The sequence below is a fragment of the Heloderma suspectum genome, chromosome 2 (assembly GCF_057233095.1).
Source record: "Heloderma suspectum isolate Gila_16-S chromosome 2, 16-S_ref, whole genome shotgun sequence".
Lineage (NCBI taxonomy): Eukaryota > Metazoa > Chordata > Lepidosauria > Squamata > Helodermatidae > Heloderma > Heloderma suspectum.
In genome coordinates this window covers 36,372,859-36,395,692 of record NC_139459.1, presented here as the reverse complement: position 1 = coordinate 36,395,692, position 22,834 = coordinate 36,372,859, and the positions used below count along the sequence as shown (strand labels likewise).

Sequence of the window (22,834 nt, the reverse complement as noted above, 5' to 3'; positions counted from 1 at the left end):
TAGGAGAGGCACTTCAACCTTTAGAATGGGGAAAAAACTGCACAAGAGCTGGGAATCCACCAAATGATTGGTGGTTGGAGGAAAGGGGTCAGGCCAGGGAAAGGGGCATGGCGATCTGGGGAACCCCAGGCGGGCAAGATTGGGAACCCAGACTTGAGGTTCCTCATCCCTGTTATAAGAGTTAAAGGAATACTTAAGGAGGTAATAATTTACTTAAAGAAGGTGTTCATTGTAAGTTGGCAGGGCCAGTGTCAAGGGTAGGTATGGTCGGGCACTTGTTGAGGGCCCACACCCCAGTAGGGGCCCACTGACAACAGCCCCCTGAAGTTGCTACTCTTCTTCACCATTGCAACCTGCTTGTTCACCTGCCTCTTGCTCTGGCCCAGACAAGCAAACAAGTGGTAGGCTGCATGATGAGAAAGAGGATGACGAGTAACAGCAGCTCAGTGAGAGGGTAGTCTCACTGAGACAGGGGGCGCATTGAAGGTGTGTTCAATGGGCCCTCAAAAACCTGGAGCTGGCAGTGTTAAGTAGGTAAAAGTTTTTGAACTAAAATATTATTCTTATTCACCCTATGTTTCTGATACCAACAATACTTATAGCACAGTTCTATGCATGTTTGCTCAGTGGGCTTCCTCCCAGTAAGTGCATTTAGGATTTCAGCCCCAAACACTATAATAAACATAAATACTTTGGGTTTGATGGCAGGTTTATAGCTATTAGTGTTGTTTATGAGGAAATCACTGGTTGCTCTTTGAGGTCGCTGTGCATCACACTTATGGGTTCTGTGCCTGAGCTGAGCTTCTTCAGAATGTTCTAGAGCTGAGAAATTTTGGTGGAAGCCCACTAATACACATAGTCAAAGGCATTGCTCCTGCTGTTCCCACTCAGTTCCTTTTTGACCACCACAGCAGCAGCAGCATAAGGCACATTCTCTTCTTCTCACCTATTCCTCTCTTAATGAAGGTAATTTCCAATATATATTATGACAAGGAGGATTGCATCCTAGTGGCTCCCTGGTGGCTGTGCCAACTCTGGTTTGTCATGCTGAACTTACTTCCACTTACCCTCTTGGCCACAGTCAGTGCTACGGTCAAATTTATCACCCTGAAGTTTGGACACTGGGCCTCACAGCGTGGCACATACAGACTTCTAAGATATCCTGTTGGAGGTACAGGAAATATTAGACATGGCTTGCAAGCCAGCATTCTGTAAATTATACCAGGCTAAATGGGCTCAATTTGTTGTCTGTGTTGCTCAGGAAGACTCAATCCAGCCAGTTATTCTTTGCAGAACATTCTGCAGTTTTTGTTAATTTTAAAATTGAGAGGCCTTGCTCTATGTTCCATTGAGGTGTTACCGTGCCATTATTTCTGCCTGTCGTTTCCAAGTTAAAGGTTATTGCATGTTTTTTCATCCATTAGTTCAGAAGTTTCTTTGGGGTCTCTGCAACACCTACCACACATTTCTGAACCGACCCCATCATGGAGCCTTTCCATTGTATTATCTCAGTTGACCTCTAAACCATTTGAACGTCAACTTACATCTAGTTTAAGACTCCTGATATTTAAGGTGGAATTCGTAATTGCCTTCACATCAGCTCATCATGCTGGTTAGCTGCGTGCTCTCCATGTGGATCCAGCTTACATCACATGGCAAAGGGAGAAAGTTGGGTTTTGCCCAGGCATTGCCTTCTTACTAGAAGTTGTTTCTCCTTTTCATTTAAATCAGGACATCATGCTGCCAGCCTTCTTTCATCAGCCCTCAACGCCACTTGAAACGTTTATCCATGCCGTTGATGTACACAGGGCCTTTGCCTTCTACATTGGGAGAACAGCATTTTTCTGTAAGTCCCAGAGACACTTCGTATGCTATGGTGGTCCAAAGTTTGGTCTACCTGTCTTCTCTCAATGCCTTGCTAACTGGGTGATTTCTTCCATCTCACTCTGCTATCAATTCACCAAACTGCCCACACTATCAGTGATCTGAAATCACTTGACCAGAGCACAGGCTTCCTCTATGGTTTTTGTTCGTGACATCTGACATCTGTTGAGCAGCTGCATGGGTGTAGTCTTCTGCTTTTGTCCATCATTCTCATCTGGCTGTCTGGTCACAATCTGATGCTACATCTAGTCCTTTCATCATTGTTATTATGATTTGCCTGTCCTCTTCCAGTAGCTAAGGTTGCTGTTGACCCATATGTATGATGAACAGAGAGCACAAAGAAGAAGAAGAAGAGGTTGCTTACCTGTAACTGTATTTCTTCAAGTAGTCATCCTTGCAGTGACACAGCCTGCCCTCCCTGCTTCAAGCACTTACCTGTCATTTCTCACATTTTTCCCCTTACTGCTGTGTTGGTCACTGGGAACTGAATGGGAACAGCATTTGAGCATGTGCAGTAGCGAGGGGCTGGGAACCTCTCAGCTCTAGAACATTCAGAATGAAGCTCTGTACAGGTGGAGAAGCCATATGTTTGTCTGCACAGATGACCACTCAAAGAGCTACAGTTACAACTAAGCAACCTGCTCCTTTCCATTCCTTCCAGCTGGAAATGTGGCAGCCCCACTAGTGTGAAGGATGGCCAGAGCTCGACTTGGTTGCTTTCTCCAGTTGTTACAATTGTGGTGGGGAACCTTTGCAAGTACAAGACTGAATAGGAACTTAACATCTGAAAGCAAAAACAAATTAATATTGTGAGCGCTCAGAAACCTGCAATAGCAGAGAGCATGCTGTTTCAAATATTTTCAAGGAGACTTGTCAACAGCAGTGTCATCTGATATACCCAAAGGATTTCCCATTCTGGGCTTGATGGCAGCTTGTTATTTTGATCTGCATTACTTATTTTAGTCTGAATATGGAAGTGATGGCTCTGATGAGCTCAACTAGCATACTGTCCCACTGCTCAAAAATCCTTGAGAGCAGATTCACTCTGAAAAATTATTAATATATTGAAAAGTGCTTTTGCTTGAAACTTACAAGTTTAGCTCTTGCCCTTTAATAAGTCTTGAAGAAAGTATGCTGACTTCTTTACAAGACTGCATCTACTTTGCTAATTAAGGGCTGGAACACATGCAACTATCACCATAGAGATGTTGCTGAAAATACCCTTTCCATTATGAGTGATCTTCCCATTGGATGTAACATTATGAGTTATGTTATGAGGCCTCTTTGCCCTTTTCAGTGCCTGCCAGGATTGTGAAGTGTGGGAATGGAGACTTTCATAATGGCAGCAATTCAGGTGGTAAATAGTTCTCTCTGTTGAGGCTGGAGCAGAGATCACTCAGCAGAAAGAATTTAAAATCTGTTTAAAACTGGCTTAATTCCTGTGGCAACCAGATAATGTACTTTAGACCTAAGGAGTCACAAACCCTTTTGGTCACATTTGGAATTCTGAATGGGTGCTGTGGGTGCCCTAACAAAATGACTGCTATGGTCATTTTATCTGTACGCCACCCTGAGATCTTAATGATATAGGGCGGGATATAAATGTTTTAAATAAATAAATAAATAAATAAATAATGGTGGGTGTGTCCAGTCACAAAACAGCCATTTCCCAGAATGCAAACTGCTGAAGCTAAATTTTTACTTTTGTTTAAAACTATTTTTAGGCTATCTTTATGGGTAAAAACCTCTAAAGGTGCCATACAGGATAAAAAGCCATACAAAAGTATACAAATAGACAAATAAATATACTATAAAATACTATAAAAACTCCAATAAAACCAGCAGTCCACAGATTATGGAAACACTAGTGAAAACAGGTGGGTCTTCAGAGCCTTCCTGAAGACCTGCAAAGAAGGGGCCTGATTGACCCCGGATAGAAACTGATTCCAGAAGTGTGGGCAAGTTACTAAGAGAAAAGTAACTTGCCCAAGAATCTGAATACAGGCCAGAGGTGGGCTCTACCCTCCCATCTTACTTTTTTCTTTTTTCTCTCTGTGTGGGAGAACTTCATAATTAAACTTGAGCCCAGCGGCATTCTTGGAAATAAAGATGGTGCTGGAGACTAGTGTGTCACTTAGCAGCACACAAGCCTCCCCTAAATTAATTTTAAAAAATCTAAAAAATATCAGGAGGGGCAGGAAGCCTGAAGGACACCTAGAGATGTGTGGGCACTGTACTGGGGACCCCAGATAGTCAAAATGACTTGGAAATAAGGGGTGGGATCTAATTTCAGTAGCAAAGAGGGTGCACAGGTTGGGTAACTGAACCCTCACCACTTCCACAGGTTATGTCCTTACAGTCCATGGTCTGAATTCCTTAAAATCCCAGCCAGGCTCCGATATTGGAAGTGAATCCATCAGAGGAAAAAGTGTCAGGAATTATCAACTGTGGAAAGTAAGCTGTGGGAGCAGGGAAAGATTCAGCTCTCCTCACCTGCCCACTCCTATTGCTGTTAAACTCTGATCTTATTCCACTCTATTTTCTACATGATTGTGTCAGATTTGGGTTTAAATTCGTGGATCTGTTGACCTCACATCCAGTTTTAAAAGGGGATTGACAAATCCATGAAAAACACATCTACAGTGGCTATTGCTCATGATGGAAACTCCATATTCAGATATGACTGTGAATACCAGTTCCTAGGGAGCAACTGCGAAGGAGGGCTGTTGCCTTCATGCTCTGTTTGTGGGCATTGTGGGAAGTAGATGGTGGACTAGATAGACCTCTGGCCTGATCTAGCAGGACTCTTGTATTCTTATGGCCAATAGTTTAGATGGCTAACTTGGTCCTAAGATAGGCAGGCTCAGTTTCACATTTAGAGCAGAATAGTAAAGTCCACCCCTTCATGGATCACTGCCTTGTTGTGGCGAAGGGGCTTGCGTAACTCAGTGAAGCCATAAGCTATGCCGTGCAGGGCCACCCAAGACGGACAGGTCATGGCAGAGAGTTCTGACAAAATGTGGTCCACTGGAGAAGGAAATGGCAACCCACTCCAGTATTCTTGCCAAGAAAACCCCATGGAACGTATCACAAGGCTAAAAGAGATGACGCTGGAAGATGAGCCCCTCAGGTCGGAAGGTGTCCAGTATGCTACTGGGGAAGAGCAGAGGGTATTTCCAAGTAGCGCCAGAAAGAGTGAAGCGGCTGGGCCAAACCCGAAAGGACACTCAGCTGTGGATGTGTCTGGTGGTGAAAAGAAAATCCGATGCTGTAAAGAACAATATTGTTTAGGAACCTGGAATGTCAGATCAATGAATCAAGGTAAGCTGGAGGTGGTCAAACATGAGATGGCAAGATTGAACATCGACATCTTGGGAATCAGCGAACTAAAATGGACAAGCATGGGCGAATTTAATTCAGGTGACCATCATATCTACTATTGTGGGCAAGAATCCCTTAGAAGAAATGGAGTAGCACTCATAGTCAACAAAAGGGTGGGAAAAGCAGTACTGGGGTACAATCTTAAAAATGATAGAATGATCTCAGTACGAATCCAAGGCAAACCATTCAACATCACAGTAATTCAAGTCTATGCCCCAACCACTGAGGCCGAAGAAGCTGAGGTTGATCGGTTCTATGAAGACCTACAACACCTTCTAGAACTAACACCAAAAAAAGATGTCCTCTTCATCATAGGGGATTGGAATGCTAAAGTAGGAAGTCAAGAAATCACCGGGATAACAGGCAGGCATGGCCTTGGTGTACAAAATGAAGCAGGACAAAAGCTAATAGAGTTTTGCCAAGAGAACACGCTGATCATAGCAAACACTCTTTTCCAACAGCACAAGAGGCGACTCTACACATGGACGTCACCAGATGGTCAATATCGAAATCAGATTGATTATGTCCTTTGCAGCCAAAGATGGAGAAGCTCCATACAGTCAGTCAAAACAAGACCTGGAGCTGACTGTGGCTCAGATCATGAGCTGCTTCTTGCAAAATTTCGGCTTAAATTGAAGAACGTCGGGAAAACCACTAAACCGTTCAGGTATGACCTAAATCATCTCCCTGATGAATATACAGTGGAGGTGAGGAATAGATTTCAGGGATTAGACCTGATAGACAGAGTGCCTGAGGAACTATGGACGGAGGTCCGTAACATTGTTCAGGAGGCAGCAACGAAATCCATCCCAAAGAAAAAGAAATGCAAGAAAGCCAAGTGGCTGTCTGATGAGGCTTTACAAGTAGCTGAGGAAAGAAGGGAAGCGAAAAGCAAGGGAGAAAGGGGAAGATATAGCCAACTGAATGCAGAGTTCCAGAGAATAGCAAGGAGAGACAAGAAGGCCTTCTTAAATGAACAATGCAAAGAAATCGAGGAAAACAACAGAATGGGAAAGACTAGAGATCTCTTCAAGAAAATTGGAGATCTCAAGGGAACGTTTTGTGCAAAGACTGGCATGATAAAGGACAAAGAAGGCAGGGACCTAACAGAAGCAGATGAGATTAAGAAGAGGTGGCAAGAATACACAGAAGAACTATACAGGAAAGATCTGAATGTCGCTGATAGCCATGATAGTGCGCTCACTGAACTTGAGCCGGACATCCTCGAGAGTGAAGTCAAGTGGGCCTTAGGAAGCATTAGTAACAACAAAGCTAGCGGAGATGACAGTATTCCAGCCGAGCTATTTAAAATCCTAAAAGATGATGCTGTTAAAGTGCTGCATTCAATATGCCAACAAATTTGGAACACTCAACAGTGGCCACAAGACTGGAAAAGGTCAGTTTACATTCCAATTCCAAAGAAGGGCAACGCCAAAGAGTGTTCAAACTACCGTACCATTGCGCTCATTTCACATGCCAGCAAGGTGATGCTCTGAATCCTACAAGCTAGGCTTCAGCAGTATGCGAACCGAGAACTACCGGAAGTACAAGCGGGGTTTCGAAGAGGCAGAGGAACTAGAGATCAAATCGCCAACATTCGCTGGATCATGGAGAAAGCAAGAGAATTCCAGAAAAAACGTCTATTTCTGCTTCATTGACTACGCTAAAGCCTTTGATTGTGTGGATCACAACAAACTGTGGCAAATTCTGAAAGTGATGGGAGTACCAGACCACCTTACCTGTCTCCTGAGAAACCTGTACGAGGGTCAAGAAGCAACAGTAAGAACCAGACATGGAACAACCGATTGGTTCAAAATTGGGAAAGGAGTACGACAAGGCTGCATATTGTCACCCTGCTTATTTAACTTATATGCAGAGTACATCATGAGAAATGCTGGGTTGGATGAATCAGAGGTCGGAATTAAGATTGCTGGGAGAATTATCAACAACCTCCGATATGCAGACGATACCACCCTAATGGCAGAAAGCGAAGAGGATCTCAAGAGCCTCTTGTTGAGGGTGAAAGAGGAGAGTGCAAAAGCTGGTTTGAAACTCAACATTAAAAAAACTAAGATCATGGCATCTGGCCCCATCACTTCCTGGCATATAGAAGGGGAAGAAATGGAAGCAGTGACAGATTTTACTTTCTTGGGCTCCAAGATCACCGCAGACGGTGACTGTAGCCATGAAATTAAAAGACGCTTGCTCCTGGGGAGGAAAGCTATGGCCAACCTAGACAGCATAGTAAGAAGCAGAGACATCACCTTGCCGACAAAGGTCCGTCTAATCAAAGCTATGGTTTTCCCAGTAGTAATGTATGGCTGTGAGAGCTGGACTATAAGGAAGGCTGAGCGCCGAAGAATGGATGCTTTCGAACTGTGGTGCTGGAGAAGACTCTTACGAGTCCCCTGGACTGCAAGGAGGTCAAATCAGTCCATCCTAAAGGAAATCAACCCTGAGTGCTCATTGGAAGGACAGATCCTGAAGCTGAAGCTCCAATATTTTGGCCACCTAATGCGAAGAGAAAACTCCCTGGAAAAGACCCTGATGCTGGGAAAGACTGAAGGCAAAAGGAGAAGGGGACGGCAGAGGATGAGATGGCTAGATAGCATCACGGATGCAATGAATATGAACTTGAGCACGCTCCGGGAGAGAGCGCAGGACAGGAAGGCCTGGCGTGCTATGGTCCATGGGGTCACGAAGAGTCGGACACGACTGAACGACTGAACAACAACAAATAAAGTCCAACATCAAATAATCATCCTTGAACCATGGCAGTCTGAAATCCTGCTTTCATATTTTTTCCTTTTAGCATATACTAGTGGGACCTGCAACAAAATGTTGCAGTATATATTTCCAGCTCAAAAAAGGAGCACTCTTGTTCAGGGCTCCAGCCAGGAAACTTGTAGTAGTGTTTAAGCCTGATTTGGGGGAGATCTTCAGGAGGAGGGAAGGAGAAGAGGTCATCTTTTTTCTTTCCCATTTCCCCATGGCCTTCCTTTGCTATGCTAAAAGGTAGCAGGTGGTGGGAAAGACCTCTGCGTGAGACCCTAGAGACATGCTGCCAATTCAGGGAGACAATACCGGACTAGATGGACAAATAGTCTGACCAGGAATAAGGCAGCTTTCTATGTTCCTATCCAATAGGACTAGAGAGCTCAGGTTTGCGGATGTCAGTGCTGAACTTGAGCATTTTATAACTATAGAATGGGATGATGGGGTGTTTTTCCTCCTGAAACCTCCCTGTATAGAGGAGGTATTTTTTAACCCTCACAGCACACATCCCCAACCCTTATCCCCCTCCAGGACCATTAAGGGCTTGAGCAGGCTAAGGGTGCAATCCTATGCATGTTTAGACAGAAAAAAGTCCTGCAACTCCCAGCATGGTCCAGTCAGCACCGCTGGGAATACTGGGAATTCTAGGATTTTTGTGTGTGTGTCTAAACATGCATAGGATTGAGCCTTAAATCTCTCTTCTCCCCTCACCCTCTTCCAGACTCCAGCTTCTTCTCTTCTCAATGGACACCTGAACATTTCATACCACCTGGGACCTCACAGATAAATTTGAGGGGCGGGGGTTAAAAAAACATTACTTTGATTTATGAACATGTATATTCCTGTATACCTAGGGAGTCCCCTGATATGTAGAAATCACTCTCTTATTCTTGGGTGGCCTCTTCCCCTTCCAAACTGATCAGGGCCAACTATCCTACTTCATCCTTAGATGGAATAAGTGGGATCCATATCAAAATGTTGCTTGATTTAATTAAATAATTTAGTGTGCCACACAGCTCTGCATTTTTGTCTCCCCATCTTCCACCTCTCATTCCATTTCAGGCTCCCACCTCCTCACCCTCACCTCCCATTCTGCACCTCTCACTCTCTTTTTTCTCCTCTTTCCTCTGTCAGTTTCCTGGCATTTCTCTACCACATCTACTTCTGCTCTTCACCTCTCTGTCTTTCATTTTCCTCTCCCCTGTAATTTCTTCCCATTTCTGCTTTTCTCACTGCCTTTGCTCATGGTCACCCACCCCCTGTTTACCCATTCATCACCACCATAGTCTGTTATTCCTGCTTCCTCTTCCCCCATACTCCTCTGCAATCATTCCAGTTTTTAAGGGCACCTGGGACAAACTTCAGCATTAGAAGGAAGGGTGGTGATTTTAAGGCTGCAAGCTTATACACACATACCTGGGAGTAAGTGCAAATGAACTAAATGGGCAGTTGGTTCATGTTTGAAGTAAACATGAATTGGATTTTATTTATGTATTTTTATATCTATCTATCTATCTATCTATCTATCTATCTATCTCCATCCTCATCCTTCCTTGTAAAGCTTCCAGATGGCTCACGAACAAGAATAGTCAAATACAGTCAAATCAACAACCACAATAACCAAACAAAAGCAGCAGACCAAGAGATAAAAATAATTACGAAAACAGCAATAAAATGTCATTAAACCCCCATAAAATGTCCCCATACAAGAAAGCAATGTAGGTAAGGTGATAAAGTTAGGCCTTTCTAAATATAAAGGCTTTGAACCATGTTGGAAGGCCAATAAAGAGGGAGCAAAGTTGAACTTCCCTGGGGAGGGTATTCCAAAGTCTGGCCATTGAATATTTTCAGATATGTAGGCTGACTATTTACTTATAATTTCTAGACACTTCTATAGATAACACAAATGACTGAGCAAATGCTGTAATCAAGTTTAATTTCAGTTCCCAATGTCACTGATGTATCAGGGAAGGTTAGTTCAGTGATCCACCTTAATAACATTGTACTCCTAAACCTACTTCTAAGCTGTCGCAGTGAGTACCAAGGGGAATGAGCAGGCCTCACTCACTTCTAAATAACACTTCAGTTCTAAACATATTTTCTTCAAAGTGAGGTTCCTTGATTTCCATGCAATTTACTTGGGAAAGTAAGTTTGCTTAAGATTGCAGCTGAAATGTGTTAAGTTTTGGGATGTAAACAAAAATAGTGGTTATAGCAGAAGTGTGCTTTATGTGGGAAGCAGGACAGACCAAACTGGCAGTGATGCATTATAACCCAACTACCCACCCATCAGCCTTGTACATAAGCCCACAAAAGATACTAGCCTACCAAAAATGTTACTAGCCTGCTAAGAGGCTAGTAGCCTATGTTTCCATATGGACTATGTAGACAAGGAAACCTTCCCTCTGTGGCCAACATAGAAATGCAGGCTACTAAAAAAAAATTGCCATCTGCTAATCAGGTTGGCAGAGAAAGGACATTGCTGAGGGGCAGGCTTCACTTCCCCTGTAACCACCATGGAAACCAATTCAACTGGCTGAGGAGACAGAGAGATCTATCCCTCTGCTGCCAGCCCACTCACTTGCCTATATGGATTTACTTGTTGCCTGTGGCTACCAGGCGAATCATTAAATACAATGCTGCTCCAAAATAGCTGTTTTCTTCTTATGTACTAGTTATGCCTGGTGCTGTCTTGTGTGAGCCTCCCTGGGTTCTGTGGGCCTAACTGCTGCTTGTCTGCCCTTGTGAGTGGAGTGAATGAGCCCTTCATGAATGAGTTCTGCCATGAAGTGATTAGGAGGAAGTACCAAGCATAGCAGAATGGATGTTTGTCAGTATATACGTATAACCAGATGTGTTTGTATGCACGTGTGTGTGTGTGTATGTGTACTCGGTATTCTGTGCCTGGTTGTAGTATGTCAGGCTTAAAACCAGTGACAAATGTAAGCAGAAATGGAGACCACAGAAAATTTGAGTTTGGTATCCTTAAAACAATTGAGATCAAAAGGTTTAAGCATGACCTGCTCCTTGGGAGGAAAGCTATGGCAAACCTAGACAGCATAGTAAGAAGCAGAGACATCACCTTGCCGACAAAGGTCCGTCTAATCAAAGCTATGGTTTTCCCAGTAGTAATGTATGGCTGTGAGAGCTGGACTATAAGGAAGGCTGAGCGCCGAAGAATTGATGCTTTCCAACTGTGGTGCTGGAGAAGACTCTTACGAGTCCCCTGGACTGCAAGGAGGTCAAATCAGTCCATCCTAAAGGAAATCAACCCTGAGTGCTCATTGGAAGGACAGATAATGAAGCTGAAGCTCCAGTATTTTGGCCACCTAATGCGAAGAGAAAACTCCCTGGAAAAGACCCTGATGCTGGGAAAGACTGAAGGCAAAAGGAGAAGGGGACGGCAGAGGATGAGATGGCTAGATAGCATCACGGATGCAATGAATATGAACTTGAGCACGCTCCGGGAGAGAGCACAGGACAGGAAGGCCTGGCGTGCTATGGTCCATGGGGTCACGAAGAGTCGGACACGACTGAACGACTGAACAACAACAACAATGTGTGCATCCATGTTGTGTACATAGTTTTCTTCCTTCCTAGGAGTCCATAATATAAAAATGTAGTACAACCCCAGTTATCCATTTGGACAAAGAGAAGGCATTGTGCAGCTATTCTGTCTTTTCTTTCTTAATGGATTATCTGCGGTAAGAGAAGAGATGGAAGAAGCAGTGGGAAAGTACAGGAGGGTTATGAGTTCAAGACAAAGACATCTAGATCCTCCATAAAATGATGGCGCAGTGCGATTGAGTCATAAACACCTCATAGGGTGTCTTGTCTGGAAGCACCCTAAGTGTGTAAATTATTATAATTGAATTAGTCAATGGCAAAATTAATATTTATTTTTAGTAACCCATATCTGCTCCCTGGCATCTGATGTTGGTACTACACACCAAATGTGTGATCTTGCATTGTGATCTGTTTTCTTAGAAGCAACATACTCAGAGGCCCTTAGCACAAAATCACATAAACAATCTAGATTACAACTAAGTTCCTCAACTAAATGCAACAGCATTTCTATTAGATTAGCACAAGATAAGAAGCTTGAGCAACAAAGCATCTGGCTCAGGGCTAAGCAGCACTTAGCTCTCTGCTTCACTTTTATTCACCCTTTTCCTAAAGAATGATAATTCTGCAGACATACATTAAAGAATTAAGGAAAACTTCTGCCTAGGAAACCAAATTTGTTGCAGTGCCCAAACATTCCGGTTAAGTCAACAATGCACATGTCTTATTAATCTTACAAGTCACTTTACAATGACACCATCAAGATTCCTGGATGTCAGGGTGGAAACTGAGCCAATAGAGCCCCACAGCAGTTCTGATTCTGAGGAGGAACAGCAATCTGTGGGAGAGGAGCTTGCTCATCTTGCACAAGCACAGCAGCTGGCAGAGATTCCTCCTGCCAGCATTCCTGGAATAGATAGTGACCCTGGCAGTGAGAGAGCGCTGGAGGGGGGCTTGCTGGATGCTCGGCACAGACGCAGGGAGCGACGACAGATGGAGGGCGAGGAAAGGAGGCGTAGCGCTCGTTTGGCGCGCAAACAACAGTCGCATCCCAAGGACCCAAGGGAAAGCGGGAGGATCTCTCCCTAGCCCATAAGTTCAGGGTCTTCCTGTGATTCTCCTTCCAACGGGGACCAACTGCCTTACCTGGAGCTTAGGCTACTCTGCTATCTTTCCCCAGTGCTGTTCCTTGCTTTGGCGCTAGCGATTAGTATTCTGAGAGAGTCATAAAGTAATAAAGGAATAAAGTCTCGGAAAGAATTCCTCATCGTCTGTGTCCTGAGTTGGCTATTGGTGGGGACTGCAAGAGGCAGCTAGACTCACTACTTGAACTGCAGCAGAAGTACTAAGTTTGTTAGGATATCTGAAAGACCTTATAAGAAGGATCAAAGGCATACAGAAGAGAAATTGCCTAGAGAAGGTGGTATGATTTTGAAATCGATGGAAATTGCTTTGCTGTGCAGCCTTACTCAGAAAACAATCTGAAAAAGAAGCTGCAGGCATAGATAGACCAGGCTTGCCACCACCACCCCTTTCTTCCTTGAAAACCAATCTATGGAACAATTTTCTGTTATCTGGAAGCTCACATGTAGCATTTCGAACGTTGGGTGGCCATTCTAGAATGTATTATCTTTGGTTTTGACTTGTTTTTGTACTGTGGGACCAATACAGCTACCAAGAATTTCATCTATCTACTCTAAACGTATTCCCTGGAAAAACATGCTATACTGACACCTTGTGGTTAAAAAAACCCCACAGGAAATACTCTTGCTAGCTATGCTTGTACATTTTAAATCTGTTCTCATATTGTTGTGGGTTGTGCACAAAGGAGGCACATTTTCCTGTGATGAAGTTTCAGTAGAAATTAGTAAAATAAAGTTAGACATTGGAAACATGAGAGAAGTTAGCATTTTACCTTTAAAAAAGAATGCTGTGGAAAAGATGATGGTGATGTTACTCATTCCAAATTATCATGGTGGCTAGTTGCAGTGACATTATGGCAAGCCAACAATTTAGCAGACAGCTACAGTTTCATGCAATTACTTCCCAAGGGAAAGACAGTTCTGATCAGCATGGAATTACTTCCAAGGGGTCTTGAGGGTAGAAGGATAGGTTTTAACTTTGCCTAGCATGAGAATAGTGTCATGACATCACAATAGGTGTGCAGAAGTAAGTTTCCTCATTGCTAGCATACCAGTAGGCAAAGCTGACTGGTTTTGCTCATAGGCTGCAAAAAGCACCTGTTGGGCTGCAATCAGTCTGCAGGCTGCTGTCAGTATTGGAAGAATCCCAGAATTCTCATTTAAGAACAAGTGCACAAGTGTAACCATCTTTGCCTAGTGCCAGGTCAGCAGTACAGGTATCTCATTGCTGCAGAAAAAGGTTTCAAGTAGTGTGTATATTACTTGATCATCAGTTTCTGCCTTCAAAGGGTGGCTGTGGGTTTGATCCAATGCTGGATCCTTTGTCGCCATGGGCTGTGCGCGCCGGCGCAGGCCCTACCACTGGCTGCTACATCTTTAATGTTTAGCTATATGCTGTGTGAAGAAGTATTTCCTTTTATCCGTCCTGAATCTTCCACCATTCAGCTTCATGGGATAATCCCTGGGTCTAGTATTATGACAGAGGGAGAAAAATTTTGGCTGGCATGCAAAATCTTGCACATATCAGCTGCACATGACTGACTGCAAAAGGTAGGAAGCCAATATGTTCATGAAAGTCAAATGCCATGTGGGATCATATATATTGTCTTTACATAAAGGCTGATGAGAGATGCAACAGTTAATGAAAAATATTTGTTTATTTTGAGATAAAAAATACAACTAGCAAATCTTTTATGTCCAACACTATCTTCTTTCTTTCTTTCTTGTTTTTATTCAGTTCTTCAACAACCTTTTTTTCCATTTGCTATCTTCTTAGATGTTTACTTCTTCCTTCCTCCCTTCCTTCCTCCTTCCTTCTTCTTGCAAATTTCCCATCTGTGGTTCATTCCCCCAACTTTCTCTCTGCTTCTCACTTTACCACTTTGGAACAAGTGATTTCAAACCAGGTGTTTTCTGTGGAACAGCCATACTCTTTTTGCTCATTTATGGGATAGCTAAATGACATGTTTTCCCTGTGCTGCTTCTGGGTTTGCGTGTGTTCAGACCACAGAAAATCTGACATTTTTTAAAAGAATGAAACAGTAGCAGAATATCTACAGGTGTAGATTGCCTTAGCGCTGCTCTTCCTCTAAGTGGCAGAATTTTGATGTGTGCAATGTACCTGACCCTTTTGGCAGTTTAACCATATTATTTTCATCTACTTTGGCACATCTTCACTATTATTTTTCCCATTGGTGCCATTTTGTCAGCCTCTTTATTGTTATTTTTGATAGGTCTTTTGCTTTGAGCTAAAACACCCTTTCACTTCGTGTTTTACATCTGGCCTGCTAATTTCTTGAAATTTAATACTGATTCTTAAGATAATATTCCATTGGCCTGTTTTCTCTTGCTATTGCCTTCTTTCTTTGCTTTCTGTTCCCTCTCAAATTCCTAAATGTATCATCCTATCACAAACTCTTGAATTTCTCAAATTTTTCCATAATCCCTATCAGCCTGGTTTATGATCTGTGCATTCATCATGATTTTTTGAAATATACTTCTTGAGATGTTTCTTCTTTTTTTGACACCATGGATCGTGCTCTTCTTCTGTCCTTTCTGCACTCTGCTTCTGTTCTTTCCTGGTCCCAGTTGCATCTTTCTCATCAGTCCTTTAAGTTCCTTTTATTGATTCTTTCTCTTTCTCTTTTATACTACCAGTTGATGTTTGCAAGGTTCTGTTTTTACACTTTGCAAACCTTTAAAGCCATACACGATTTTAGACCAGGTTTTGATGGACCACTTCCATCAATATGAATCTACTTGTACCTGAGACCGGCTTCTGAGACCCTGCTCACAGGAGGTACAAACAGGTTGGTGACGACATGAGACCAGGCCTTTTCAGTGGTGGCTCCCCCTCTGTTGCAACACCCTTCCCCAAGAGAAATGTTTGGCTCCTTCTTTGTTTCTTTTAGTCAGGCCCTGAAGACATTTTCATTTTAGTCCACTTTTGTTTTGAGTAGGGTTTAGTTACTGCTTTTGTTTGAATTATGAAATATTTCGTGATTGGTTTAGGCTGGCATTTTATTGTTTTGTTGTATTATTTTGCTCTTCTACTCATTAGAATTTATGGAATTTTAATGTGGTTTTAATGAGGGGTGTTTTATTGTATTTTATTAGTTGTCTCTTTTGTGTTTTGTAAGCTGCTTTGGGAGAATATTTTAGTTCTGAAATGCAGCATAGAAATCCTTTCTTTCTTCCTTTCTTTTTAGTTACTATATTTCTACACTGTAGACCATCAGCTCTATTGTTCTTTCCCTAAGCTCACCCCTCCCTTAACTATGATTCTTGATGCTCTCCCTGGAGAATAAAGGTGCAATCTTATATCCACTTTCCTGGGAGTAAGCTCAATTGAAGTCAGCGGGACCTACTTCTGAGTAGATATATATAGGATTGCATTGTCAGTGAGAAATTTAATTTGTACTTTTGTATATATGCCACATGTCAAGAAATGATTAGTTGGTTATGGTTAATGACATGAGGTTAAACATACTTCCCTATACATATACTTAAGTTTATCTGTTCTTGACCATGATGAGGGTAAAATCACATTTAATGTATTATTTATGTTACAGTGGTTGTTTCAATTAGTAGGTTGTTCGGTCCCAAATCCGGGTAAATTCAACATAAAAACAGAGATAGAGAGAAACAGAGACGTGGTTCGCTTGACACATTCGCTTGACCCAGGATGAGCCATGGTGTATGCCTGGCGCATGTGACTGCTATTTTGAATGTGCGACCCCCAACTGGTTGCAGTGTGTGGTGGTGGGAGCCTGGCCATTATGGATTATTCAAGGGTTAAACAACCCTTGCATTACCCTCACTTAGTAGTAGGATTATGCAAGGGTTTTTAACCCTTGAATAACCTACAATGCCTGGATTCACACGACATGTCACAACTCCCAATCACCCCAATCAGGGGTTGCATATTCAAACTGGTGACACACTCTGCACATGCTGTAGCTCATTTTGGGGTGATAAGAGAGTTAAATGCACTGAAATACAGAGGCCACAATTTTGCGGTTCTAGTGCATATGTGGAGGTGAGTTTTATATGCCCAGAAAATTAGTGCTCAGACGAGCTTGATGTAATATAGGCATGGGCACACTCTGTACACACAGATTGGGAACTGCTGTGTGTATGCAGAAACTGTTCTTTATAGGAGAGGATGGAAAGTGTCTCAGTGAGTAGGGCTTTAGATCATACCCCAAATCTACTAAGCTAAAAGTGGGCTTTAGTCCATGACTTATGCCAGAATAATTGTGTTAGTCTGTAAGGTGCCATAACATTCACACAAGTTTGCTCAGGTTAAGAAATGAATTAAATTGGTTTCTAATGCAGACCTTGCTCAGAGTGCTGCAGGAGAAAGCACTGCTGTGACAAAATACTATCCCACTATTAAATGCTCCTGTTACCTCCAGAGTACAGGAACAAACTCCACTTCCGAGTTTGTTGCTTGTGTATAACTGAATACAACTGGGCCTCATTGAGACCCATAATTCACCTAGATGTCACAGTTAATGTGCTGTTAAGCAATTCCTATATAGCGCCTTTGGATTATGTTCTGCTGTTTGCTTTTCAGAACACAACCCGAGTTAAATAGCTTTAAATACTGCAACAGAAGATTAAAATGTTACAGTTAGTACACATGAACTAACTAAGTAAGTTTCTAAGGATTCGTCCTGCTCTTCCCACTGACACTTAAAAGTATGATAACCTAGAGGAAAATAGTGTGAATGATGGATTCTAGTGAGGGAGGTAGCAAAACTGGAATGCTGACAATTCTTCTGGTATAATAATATAGCTAAAATGTCTCAGTTTCTCTTCAATGTCTACTTACTGTATTGCCATTTCTCTCTGAGAACATGCCCATTCTACCCCTCAGTTTTTTCAGTGTTGTTGTTGTTCAGTCGTTCAGTCGTGTCCGACTCTTCGTGACCCCATGGACCATAGCATGCCAGGCCTTCCTGTCCTGAGCTCTCTCCCGGAGCGTGCTCAAGTCCATATTCATTGCATCAGTGATGCTATCTAGCCATCTCATCCTCCGCCGTCCCCTTTTCCTTTTGCCTTCAGTCTTTCCCAGCATCAGGGTCTTTTCCAGAGAGTTTTCTCTTCACATTAGGTGGCCAAAATATTTGAGCTTCAGCTTCAGTATCTGTCCTTCCAATGAGCAGTCAGGGTTGATTTCCTTTAGGATGGACTGATTTGACCTCCTTGCAGTCCAGGGGACTCGTAAGAGTCTTCTCCAGCACCACAGTTCGAAAGCATCCATTCTTCGGCGCTCAGCCTTCCTTATAGTCCAGCTCTCACAGCCATACGTTACTACTGGGAAAACCATAGCTTTGATTAGACGGACCTTTGTCGGCAAGGTGATGTCTCTGCTTCTTACTATGCTGTCTAGGTTTGCCATAGCTTTCCTCCCAAGGAGCAAGCGTCTTTTAATTTCATGGCTACAGCCACCGTCTGCGGTGATCTTGGAGACCAAGAAAAGAAAATCTGTTACTGCTCGCATTTCTTCCCCTTCCGTATGCCAGGAAGTGATGGGGCCAGATGCCATGATCTTAGTTTTTTTAATGTTGAGTTTCAAACCAGCTTTGGCACTCTCCACTTTCACCCTCAACAACAGGCTCTTTAGATCTTCTTCGCTTTCTGCCATTAGGGTGGTATCATCTGCATATCTGAGGTTGTTGATAAATCTCCCGGCAATCTTAATTCCGACCTCTGATTCATCCAACCCGGCGTTTCTCATGATGTACTCTGCATATAAGTTAAATAAGCAGGGCAACAATATCCAGCCTTGTCATACCCCTTTCCCAATTTTGAACCAATCGGTTGTTCCATGTATGGTTCTTACTATTGCTTCTTGACCCTCGTACAGGTTTCTCAGGAGACAGGTAAGGTGGTCTGGTACCCCCATCTCTTTCAGAATTTGCCACAGTTTGTTGTGATCCACACAATCAAAGGCTTTGGCGTAGTCAATGAAGCAGAAATAGACATTTTTCTGGAATTCTCTTGCTTTCTCCATGATCCAGCGAAAGTTGGCGATTTGATCTCTAGTTCCTCTGCCTCTTCGGAACCCAGCTTGTACTTCCGGTAGTTCTCGGTTCGCATACTGCTGAAGCCTAGCTTGTAGGATTCGGAGCATCACCTTGCTGGCATGTGAAATGAGCGCAATTGTACGGTAGTTTGAACACGCTTTGGCATTGCCTTTCTTTGGAATTGGAATGTAAACTGACCTTTTCCAGTCTTGTGGCCACTGTTGAGTGTTCCAAATGTGTTGGCATATTGAGTGCAGCACTTTAACTGCATCATCTTTTAGGATTTTAAATAGCTCAGCTGGAAGACTGTCATCTCCGCTAGCTTTGTTGTTACTAATGCTTCCTAAGGCCCACTTGACTTCACTCTCGAGGATGTCGGGCTCAAGTTCAGTGACCGCACTATCATGGCTATCAGGGACATTCAGATCTTTCCTGTATAGTTCTTCTGTGTATTCTTTCCACCTGTTCTTCATCTCATCTGCTTCTGTTAGTTCCCTGCCTTCTTTGTCCTTTATCATGCCCGTCTTTGCACAAAACGTTCCCTTGAGATCTCCAATTTTCTTGAAGAGATCTCTAGTCTTTCCCATTCTGTTGTTTTCCTCGATTTCTTTGCATTGTTCATTTAAGAAGGCCTTCTTGTCTCTCCTTGCTATTCTCTGGAACTCTGCATTCCGTTGGATATATCTTCCCCTTTCTCCCTTGCTTTTCATTTCCCTTCTTTCCTCAGCTACTTGTAAAGCCTCATCAGACAGCCACTTGGCTTTCTTGCATTTCTTTTTCTTTGGGATGGATTGAGTTGCTGCCTCACAAACAATGTTACGGACCTCCGTCCGTAGTTTCTCCGGCACTCTGTCTATCAGGTCTAATCCCTTAAATCTATTCCTCACCTCCACTGTATATTCATCAGGAATATGATTTAGGTCATACCTGAATGGTTTAGTGGTTTTCCCTACGTTCTTCAATTTAAGCTGAAATTTTGCAAGAAGCAGCTGATGATCTGAGCCACAGTCAGCTCCAGGTCTTGTTTTTACTGACTGTATAGAGCTTCTCCACCTTTGGCTGCAAAGGACATAATCAATCTGATTTCGATATTGACCATCTGGTGATGTCCATGTGTAGAGTTGCCTCTTGTGCTGTTGGAAAAGAGTGTTTGCTATGATCAGCGTGTTCTCTTGGCAAAACTCTATTAGCCTTTGTCCTGCTTCATTTTGTACAACAAGGCCATGCTTGCGTGTTATTGCGGTGATTTCTTGACTTCCTACTTTAGCATTCCAATCCCCTATGATGAAGAGGACATCTTTTTTTAGTGTTAGTTCTAGAAGGTGTTGTAGGTCTTCATAGAACCGATCAACCTCAGCTTCTTCGGCATCAGTGGTTGGGGCATAGACTTGAATTACTGTGATGTTGAATGGTTTGCCTTGGATTCGTACTGAGATCATTCTATCGTTTTTAAGATTGTACCCCAGTACTGCTTTTCCCACCCTTTTGTTGACTGAGTGCTACTCCATTTCTTCTAAGGGATTCTTGCCCACAGTAGTAGATATGATGGTCACCTGAATTAAATTCACCCATGCTTGTCCATTTTAGTTCACTGATTCCCAAGATGTCGATGTTCAATCTTGCCATCTCATGTTTGACCACCTCCAGCTTACCTTGATTCATTGACCTTCCATTCCAGGTTCCTAAACAATATTGTTCTTTACAGCATTGGATTTTCTTTTCACCACCAGACACATCCACAGCTGAGTGTCCTTTCAGCTTTGGCCCAGCCACTTCACTCTTTCTGGTGCTACTTGGAAATACCCTCTGCTCTTCCCCAGTAGTATATTGGACACCATCCGACCTGAGGGGCTCATCTTCCGGCGTCATCTCTTTTAGCCTTGTGATACGTTCCATGGGGTTTTCTTGGCAAGAATACTGGAGTGGGTTGCCATTTCCTTCTCCATTGGACCACATTTTGTCAGAACTCTCTGCCATGACCTGTCCGTCTTGGGTGGCCCTGCACGGCATGGCTTATGGCTTCACTGAGTTACGCAAGCCCCTTTGCCACAACAAGGCAGTGATCCATGAAGGGGAGTTTTTTCAGTACCAGGTTAAAAATGACTTGCGATAGGGGAGTTAGGTGTGTGTATTTTTGCACTGTACGTTATAGTAATGGTGGTAGGGACTGCCCTGGGGTAAGCTGAGCTTGAAACCATAAGTACATTCAAATATTTGACTAAGGATGCAATCCTAGACAGGAAAAAGTCTTACAACTCCCAGCATTCCCCAACCATCATGGCTAGCTGGGGAACGCTGGGAGCTGTAGGACATTTTTCTGTCTAAACATACATAGGATTACACCCTTAGGGAAGAAATATTGGTAAAGTGTCTCTTGAGTTCTAAAGCATCCAGATTTTAGTTAATTGGTATCAATTAAAGTAGGGTTGGGGAACATGCAGGCCGCATGCAGCCCCCGTCACCCCCACTGCTCTCTGAGGCACCAAAAATGGAGTTGTTTAAAAAAAAAAAACCTAACAAAATAGTGCTCTGTAGTGGCTACAGAGCGCTAAAATGGACAAACTGCAAACAAGTTAAATGTGTACGTTTTAGTGCTATGGAGTACTTTGGAATGATTTGCTGCCAAATTTCACTGGCAAATTAGCATTTTTTTTAATTCTTCCCCCTCCCATTGCAGCCCATGGGGGGAAGTCCCCACGGACTGAAATGGCCCCTGGACCTCCCACAGTTGCTAATCCCTGAATTTAATTTAATAACTTTAATTTAGTAACTCATTAAAACAGCAGTACAAAACAGTTGTAACAGCAGTTAATAGGACTGCAAAGAAGTGTTATTTCCTGTATATTCAATTTCCAGAAAGGAACAATACAACAATGGCTAGACTCCATTTTGGCTGGGTTGTTATTCCAACATCCACTTAACCAGAGTGGATATTGGCATAATTATGCTACGCCTACCGTTTTTAGTGTTTGACTGGGGAGAGTCAAGTTCAAATCTCTCCTTAGTCCTTAAGGAAAATGCGTGATGTTGAGCCATTACTATCTCTCAGCCTAACCAACCTTCATAGGATTATTGTAACGATAAAATGGATGTGGGGAAGAACAATGTGGGCCAACACCCTTGAAAGAAGGGTAGGATTAAAATGTTTTTATTTTTATAAAAATATTTTTTTTAAAAAAAATAAAAATACTAAATATATTCCAAACATATTTGTACATTTCTGAAACAGAAATGAAGACAGATGGATGAAGATAGGAAATTTGTAAATAATGCTTCTATTACTAACACAATGATCCTGGTCACAATCCATCATGGTTAAGCATGTTTAAGCCACCGTGTATGCAAAATAATTCAAAGTGCAAATGGATTCTGAGTTAACCCATGCAACTATTTTTTAAAAAAACATATTGCCTGTTCTAATTGTTGTTGGCATGTTGGGCATTTAATTAATTTTTCAGCAGTGGTCCAGACTGCAACTCACCATATCCTGAAAGAACCATTAGTCCTGATGGTGATATACTACCTCCACTATTAGAGGCAGTATGCTTTTATATACCAGTTGCTGGGGGCCATGAGTGGGAGGGTGCTATTTCACTCTTGTCCTACTTGTGGACATCCTGAGTATGTGAATTAGCCTTGTAGAATTAGCCTAAGAAACATCTGCAGCTAATGATCTTTCCTCGCAACTGACCTTGTGAAACAAAATGTTGCTTCTTGATGCATTTCTTCTTTCTAACTCAATGACTGCAAATGCATCCACTGTCATAGATGAGATGAATGAAGTTGAGCAACCTGACTAGCAGCATTCTTTCTTTGACATATTGTTTTTTCATTTGGTGTTTTATTTTTTACAATACTTGAAATGTATATAGGAGGTGTCCTTGATGCATAAATGCTTTCTAGGTAAGTGATTTGAACACCTATACTTTTTCAGAGATTTAAGTATAATTTTTAGGTAACTGCAGCACTACTGGAACCTGAGATTTTTGCTTTCAATCTCATGGGCGGGTTCACATCATCATTTTCAGCCATGATGGCTTAAATAAGCCACTG

General features: G+C 42.6%; 1 protein-coding gene across 1 annotated transcript in view; it reads left to right on the top strand.

Moving 5' to 3' along the window:
* ARL15 (ARF like GTPase 15) overlaps positions 1-22,834 on the top strand; it is a 447,774-nt gene that overhangs the window by 164,988 nt on the left and 259,952 nt on the right. The gene's annotated exons all lie outside the window — the stretch shown is intronic.